The sequence below is a fragment of the Ptychodera flava genome, chromosome 16 (assembly GCF_041260155.1).
Source record: "Ptychodera flava strain L36383 chromosome 16, AS_Pfla_20210202, whole genome shotgun sequence".
Classification (NCBI taxonomy): domain Eukaryota; kingdom Metazoa; phylum Hemichordata; class Enteropneusta; family Ptychoderidae; genus Ptychodera; species Ptychodera flava.
In genome coordinates, this window is record NC_091943.1 from 35,677,401 (window position 1) to 35,685,666 (window position 8,266).

At 37.0% G+C, this 8,266-nt stretch overlaps 1 long non-coding RNA gene across 1 annotated transcript; it reads right to left on the reverse strand.

Annotated features, from left to right (window-relative positions):
* Positions 1–133: 133 nt before the first annotated feature.
* On the reverse strand, positions 134–3,469 carry LOC139114698 (uncharacterized). Its single transcript, XR_011547931.1, has 3 exons — positions 3,348–3,469; positions 2,489–2,588; positions 134–1,534 (listed from the first exon to the last, which is right to left on the reverse strand). It is a non-coding gene; the product is annotated as an uncharacterized lncRNA (long non-coding RNA).
* Positions 3,470–8,266: the final 4,797 nt, after the last annotated feature.

Here is an 8,266-nt window from a genome sequence, read left to right on the forward strand (position 1 = left end):
AGTGTAAAGTTGCGGAGTCATCAAAGGAATATAAAGTGTATGTTCGATTTGCAAATCAATGTTTCTCGATAACATATTGATATGATTGCAATTTATGTTTCAATTAAAAAAAATTCACGGCGTAGTTGTAATTGTATATGAACTCGAAATGTATAATTGAAGCATTTATAGTCGCTAATATGCTACAAAATTAGTAAAGGAAATAGAGTATGGTTAAAATGCTTGAAATTAAATTGAATTGAATGTTACAAGTGTTATGTAGGTCATTTTCCCCCACTCATGACCTGAGTTTAATTGGTCTCGAACATTCTCAAGGTAACTGTCCTTCAAGACGTCACGACCTTGAATTCAATTAGTCATGTTTGGAATGTTCTTGAAATTTAATTAATCGTGTAAGGGAGATCATTTTAGAGCAGCAATTAGCATATCAATAGAATTTCTAGATTATTCTTATATTCTGTTATATAACCACTTGAGTATAAATACAAAATAGGGGACCAGCGGGCTTGCAGCCAGACATTTGGGATCGTGTCACTTATGTGTTACTTCAAGACTGTTCAAGACCTTCAATGCCACGATGGATTTATACTGTAGACTTTGTACGACTTCAACCCTGCAAGCCAAAGGACTGTTCATTCGCCCTACTGACTGACACAACTGTGAGACTGGAGCTTTGCCGTCCCAGCTGAGATAAGTAGCCCGTACGCTTTTACAGTTTGTATTCTATCCCTTGACTTAGCGATTAGTTTTATTTTTTGTAATAAATTTCGTTTTAAAAGAAAATTGCTGAGTTCACCCTTTATAGCACAAGTTAAACTATTTTGAAAGAATAAAACTTACAGTAACTGTTAAACAATCAATGCTTTTCTTCAGGAGTATTCTTTTTGTCCATGCTTAAGGTTGATGGCGCCCTGCAGTTACGAATATCAATGATGACCATAGCAGTCTGCCGACTCACTAATTGTGTCTTTTCTTTTGGAAAGTCAGTCTAATTTAAAAATTATTAGATAAGCGAAGAAGAGTACCTTTCATTTATTCCACGATATGACTCCGTAGAGAAAATAAATTGCTCTTATCACCAGTCCTGAGCAATCGTAATTTAAATTATGACGCGGCCACTAACGCTGCCCAGCTTTCACGTACTGTGCATCCATGGTCACGGAAATACATCTTTAAACAGCGCTTTTTACATCAGAAATCTGTCGGTAATTAGCTTGAACACAGTTGCTGCTGATATCTATGATGTCCCATACGGTAATTGCCTCCAATCAGTCGCCATTAACTCGTCAACAGGCGCCATATTACATATGATAATTACTAATTATTGTCATTCATCATATATATGTGATAGAAAGTTATATCGCATACACTATCAATCAGGAGAGATGAGGATACTGGCATACTTTGTAACCAAGATGAGGAGACTGTTTGCATCTTGACTTGTACGGACACTGATTGTGGTTTAAACACGGGTGCAGGGGTGAACACTTGTTGTCCGGTTTGATGCAGACTTCGTGGTTATTTCTGCATTGACCTGAGATCAAAAAGACAGAATGAGAAATGTGCTAATCTCGAATACTTGTACATGTTATTAACCCGATTTGAAAATAGAGAGACGTTAAACATAAATATTTTCAGGAAAAAGTTACCCCCCCCCCAAAAAAATAATTCCCTTCATGAGAAGTTTGAATCCAGTGACAGTAATCAACTTGCTACGATAGCTGTGACAATAATTATCATAGAAAACTTGGCAACAGACACATTTTATGTCAGCTAAATGTGTTGTTATTATCGCTGTTTGTCGTTTCCAAAACTATGTGATGGCCTTCCCGAGACCTTGGATAAACATTGATTCGCTATTGCAGCGATTTACAGACACACCGGAAAAGCTGAGGGACGTCAACACACAAGTTTGATGGACTACACCATGTCAGCATGAATTATGAAAGTCTAATCCTCCTAAGTTCCTTTTCTAGTTTGGTCTCCATAAATCCTTTGGACCAAGACTTCGTAACCTCTTCAAGAAGATATTTACGATACAAATATGTATATCAACATACCATGTACGGCATGTCTCCTAATGTTTTATATGTTGGCCATTACAGTGTGAAACAAAGGTAATAGTCTTGTATTAATCCGCAAATCGTAAGCTAGGAAATATTCATCTCTTGTTTCTATGGAACCTCAACATTGACTCTATCTAAAAGACGGGCCCACCGATATTCTTTGGCCGATATCAATTGTAAATGACCATTGCTTATCAATACTGTTGGTTATTTTACACCCACGGTGGCTAGAAGAGTGTCTGTCTCAGTCATTGAATTGTTCCAGCATTGTACTTATATGGTAGTCTTCTGTGTCCTGGATTACTATAAAAATTGATATTTTATTGTTTTCAGTATTTGTCAAAAAGAATGTCTTTCAGTGAATTGTTCCAGAATAAAAAGGCGCGAAGAAGGCAAGAAACCTGGACTATGTCATCACCTACCGCCGACCGTACACGATTCGTCCGTTGGATAGCATATTAAATCGTACATACAGGTTTCGTCCGTTCCACAAACCTTCGCTGATCTTGAACATGACTTGTACTTGGCATTTAAAACAAAAAGACAGAAATTCTTGCTGTGTAAGTACGCATACCTTGACAGAAAAACAGCTTGTTCTTGTTATCGAAGTAAGAAATCGAAAAAGAGTAAATACCCGGTAATATAGAACATCTGACGTAAAGATGTGATATTCGTAAAACCCTACAGAAAATCATATGAGGCACCAAGTCAATGTTTGATTTCTTTTCTTTCATTTCTTTTCGCCACAATATACATTGTTTTCTCGTAAGCCTCGTGATTATAGTCTGACGACATTGAATGGAAAATTCGATTGCCCTGTGTAATAGGGGCGTAGCTCTTTTTTTTTTTTTTTTTTTTTTTTTTTTTTGCACGTGAATTTTTGCATATTTTAAATCTTCGTGTTTACATGTATAATTTATGAAATAAAAAAACACCATATATTAGGGTTAAAATCTTAATTAAAGTTAAAAGGATTTTCAGAATTGTTTTCCTTCTCATCGTCAAAATCGTAGAAATTTGAGATACAGCCCTCTTGCGATAGGCCATCCATCTGAGCATGCAGTAAATTTCATTTTTTTTACTATAGTAACGTAGTAATACTTTTGCTAATGCAATATTCGGAAATCGTGTCCATTTTCTCTTTGCCGTGCACATTTTATTTGTACAAATGCAATTACGTTCTGACATCAACCGATACATTGACATTTCAGCAGACATGATCGAGACCATATTGCATTGCGCGTATTTCACCAACGTGCACGTTGAGTTACTAGTACTCACCTTGATTGCTGTATCACCCAACTCTAAATACATGAACGCAGTGTACAACAAGATGTACCATCGATAATCTTTCAGGGACATGTTTCTATCTCCGTGTTAGATGCCCGGCTTTCCAAGCTATCACTGAAATGATACCTTTCACAAAATTGGCCTACACTTGCTTCATTATGTATCCATAACCGGCTAACATCCGAAAGTAATTAGAAGTCTGTCGTTTATTCGGCAATTTTCATCGCCAAAATTGTACAGTTCAGAAAAAAGGATCTGATATCCGATATTAATGATCATTTTATTGTTTAGTCTCGATGGTTCCATTGCGACGTCATTATTTCAAGTATTGTGGAAAAAGCTATATCCAAGCAACCGAGTAGCCAGTCTCGACATAATTATTGTCATGGCATTTTTCCCGGTGGCCTAGGAGGCACATCGAAGAGTCGCATCTAAGAAATACAGGGTGCAAACCCCCGAATTAAAATAATTTACGAATCTGAGGGACCGATAATGAGTAAAACACTCGTTCGACAAACCAAACTCATTTTGTTTGACCTTGAACCCCCTTTTCCCTCCAAAACGAAAGTTTAGAAGTCAAATGACGAAATGAAAATACGTTATGCACTATGTAAACAGTACTATATTTTGCGTAATTTCTCATGGAGGCAGCCATATTTGAGAGAGGCACCCGTTTATTACTTATCTCGTTAAAACTTACACATCAGGTCCTGATTAGAGGTTTATAAGTACATCCTAATGAACTAATTTTAGTTTGAAAGGAAATTAAATTCGTGATAGTAATGTCAAAGGATGCAGCTTACTGCCTTTAGGCTAGTTAAACGAAATATTCCTATCAGCTCGAGCTGAGAGTACTCTGAAACATGTGCGATCATATACCGTTGGTCTATTGGAATTTGTCAAAATTACGGATCAAATTTTAGAGTGAAAGTGCATGCGCACGGTAATCATAGTACACCCCCGTGTCCCTGGACGTCTAGACCTATGTGTTTCATTTAGCATTTAGTTTTAGTTATCCATTTTGTTTTAGTTATTATTATTATTATTATTATTATTATTATTATTATTATTATTATTATTATTATTATTATTATTTCACTTTATTTCGGACTAAATATGTCCATAGAAATCTCAGTACAATAATGAATTAAGGTACAGATAAATAAATATACCGTTATTTACTGAATTTAGGCTTTCTATAAAATATAAATAAATAAGCAAATAGGAAAAGACACCATTAATAACCAGCTTTATCCCAGAATTTACCATTGTCTGTAGGCTGCAACTTTTGATGTAGTTCGTATTCTTCTCTTTGTGTTTGTAAAATTCAGTTTCTCATTCGATTATCAAAGTTATGTCAAAATGCCTATTGGTCAACTCGTAATACTACAGCCTGCGTGTTCAATATCAGACGGTTGTTGGTGACTAATCAATTCTAGTCACGATCAAATTTCTTTTATTAATCGACGGCATTGCACACTGTGACGTTGGTAATGCGTGTATGGTGTTAGAATGGCATATGCTATGCATTTCGACATACTGGGGGAAGAAAAATGAGTGATTTACCTGTTTTTATTAAATTGAAATATACAACTGAAATATATCATCAAAAAACACGATAATATAAATTCTCCCACAACAAACGTTATCCCCAAAACAGGAATCATAGAATTTGTGCTTACATGGAACTTGAACTATTACATATGCAGGAGATAAACTGCATGGACCTCAGATTTGTGAAGATTGTCTCATTAGACAACGAACGATAAGCAACCCGCCAACATATGGAGAGCGCTATATTCATTGAGTGTCCCTCGAAAAACACCACAGATAAACAGTTTTCTAGACAAACGAACTTGGGAATTTTCTCTCATAATCATATAAGGGCAAATGCTATAACCTTTTGATTGCGAAACCTATTTGACAGATGCGAGCACTTTACCTAGGGAGAAAATAAAGATCGATCGACCCATACAGGGCATTCAGAGCTTTAGTACAATCCACTTTACCCTAGGTGGTATCTTTGCATTTGTTCATCTCGAAAGGCACCCTCGGACCACATATATTAAGAAGGATAAATAGGCCCGGTCTTCTGTAGTTGTGCCCTTTGTAGTATTCAAACAGATTCAAACCAACTCTTACAAAGTCTCAATGACTCATATTTTTCTCATTATTGTCAGGACTTTATTATAAAACTAAAGTTACGTAAATTATAACACTGCATGCTGTGTATTGCCTAACGAAGGTATTTCTAAATAAACAGTTCTAACTGCAGTGGTGAGGGCGCTGTTCAAATGGAAGTTACAATGATTTTGAATTTGCATGATACATCAATAGGTCAGATACAGTACTTTATATTGGCCATATCATTACTGATACATTTTACAGAGGAAAGTATAATTTAGAGGTAGACTACTGAGAGTTGCAGTGAATGAGATCTTCTAAAGATTCATGAAAACGGCGTCACTGGAGCTTGACGTTGTTACAAACTTACAAGGAAGTAAGAAAGCGATCAAAGTATGAATCTTTGCCGCGAGAACAAATGCAAAAATAGTCGCTTAGGGAATAATGAACTAAGATGAACTGCTTAAATGGACACCTCAGTGGACTTGCAGGGTTTGTCAAAATTTAATGCCCTAAAATCCGTTCATTAATAATGCTAATATACATGATAGACAAATAAGCGACAGGCAGCCGTCACGTGACTAAAATTTAAAAAAAACCCACCAGTACGGAGTAGATTCAAAAGTCTCAATATGAGATACAAAATATACGAACACATAGTGTTTACTAATGTACATTAGACAACTTGTCTGTTCAGTTAAAGATAAGCTTATTAACGGTAAACGGAAGATGATTGGTTCAGAAAAGTCTTTCTTCAAACAGAAAAACTTCATCAAAGGAGCTCTCATCAGAATTGTATTTTAAAGTGAGGTGGTTTTCTTCCAAACACAGATAGTGATCTCTGTACTTCACTGACTCATACACGACGGGTCTGCTGCCCACTCGTGTCTTGTAGAACAGTCGTGGATCGTCTCCTGGTTTGGATTTCAGAGGCGATGACAGTCTATCTGTGACGTAGACATTATATCGAGACCTTCGTCTGTCATAGAATGTCATTACGCAGGCGGAAGACTCGACAAACTCCAGTAAGGTTGCTCGCTTCGCTTCCCTCGCACAACGTAGTGATGTTCTCTGATGTGATCTGAAATGCGAAGATAAAAGAAAATATATAAAAATCCACCTTTCAATCCACTTTCAGTATCAAAGGTTAAACCTAGCTTCCTCATTATGACATTTATGAGACATTGGTTGAAATACAACTGTAATAATCAGCATTGATAATGTCCGGGCTATCGTCAATTATGGTTGTCATACTTACATTTCTCCCTCTGCGATTCAATCAGCGGCTTTGCAATCACTGCAGCCGAGTTCTGCATCAGACAATGGTTGGTTTCATGGCCTACACTGCGCATAATAACACTCCCCGTCGTATTGTAATGCGTCAATGTATGTATGCCGCCGCTCGCCATGCAGGTATTTTCTACCTCCTTCTCTATCTCTTCGTCCACGACACAGACCATGTCTGAGGTCAGTGTTTGGAAGTCATACCAGCTCTGTATTTGTTTCGAGGCTAGAATTGGTAACATGCCGCCCTTTTGGAAATAACAATTATGATTATTAATATTACCTTTGGCATTTCAACTCGAAGGATTTATACTGCTGATTGTACCATTTTCATGATCTTTTACAATCACCCGTGATCGGCAGATTTGATGAGATTTGCCCGATTCTTCCAAGGTGTTCGTGGTATTTCTCCACATGAATAAAATGCAGAGTATAATACGTGATAAATAAACAAATCTTGATAGTCAATGCACTGCGATGTGCTAGAGCCAATATTTGTTATCAGTTATCCAATAAAATACAGAAAAATTGCATTGGCACACACTTGAAGCGCACTGAACCCATGTCTCCCTTCCTCGTGGTGGCCTTCTTGCCTCATGGAGCATTTCATAGTCAATACACAGACACACAGCCCTTCGGTAATAGTTAATGACAATATGGCATAGTATATGATCCCAGTATGCTATAGTGTTGCCAGAAACATTATGCCTTGGAATCAGCAAAGGCTAGAGAACTCACGAACCACGCACAGCGAATGACTTCCAGACATAATTCGCACTCGTTCCCTTCTTTCGTCGGTACAGAATTTTTAAAGCTATAACACTGTTCGATTATACCGTGAACGTTAGCTTGGAGAGGCAATCGGCAGATATGCGGTAGCTTATTTTGTGTTGTTATCGTATTGGTCTTACCTTTTCAGTCTTCGGAAATCGCGACAGCAATGTACACACACATACGATACTTGATGTTCTTGTGATACAGATTTTCTTTGGCTGTTTCAGACGGGTTGACTGCTTTTAAATTCTATTTTAGGGAATTGAAACCATGAAAATTCGGCCGTAGTTCCCCTCCTTAGTGATGGTTACCTTGGTATTGTATGCTGAATACAGACTTCAACAGAAATGGGAAAATCCCCCTTTATGAACACGCTTTACTTTAAGCGAGCTCGGGCATTTTCATAAAGAATCGCATATCTATCGCACCCATTCAGCTATTAATTATAGGCCCTCCCATTTCCCGGCACTTTACACACAGTTCATTTCAATGCATGAGTGACCGAATAAAATGCAAGTTCGATTTAAAAGTGAAAGTTTAAGTCTAACCATTGTCAAGTAGGTGCAATCTTACTGTTCAACTAGTAAATTGATTTAACAGTGGCAATTAAGATAACGATATTTTTGTAATGTTAAATAAATTTTTGAACTCGTAGCCATTTTGTTTTTCTGCTCTGAATTTTTTGAAAAAATGACGACAATCAATAGAATGCTGATTTTCTGCTATAT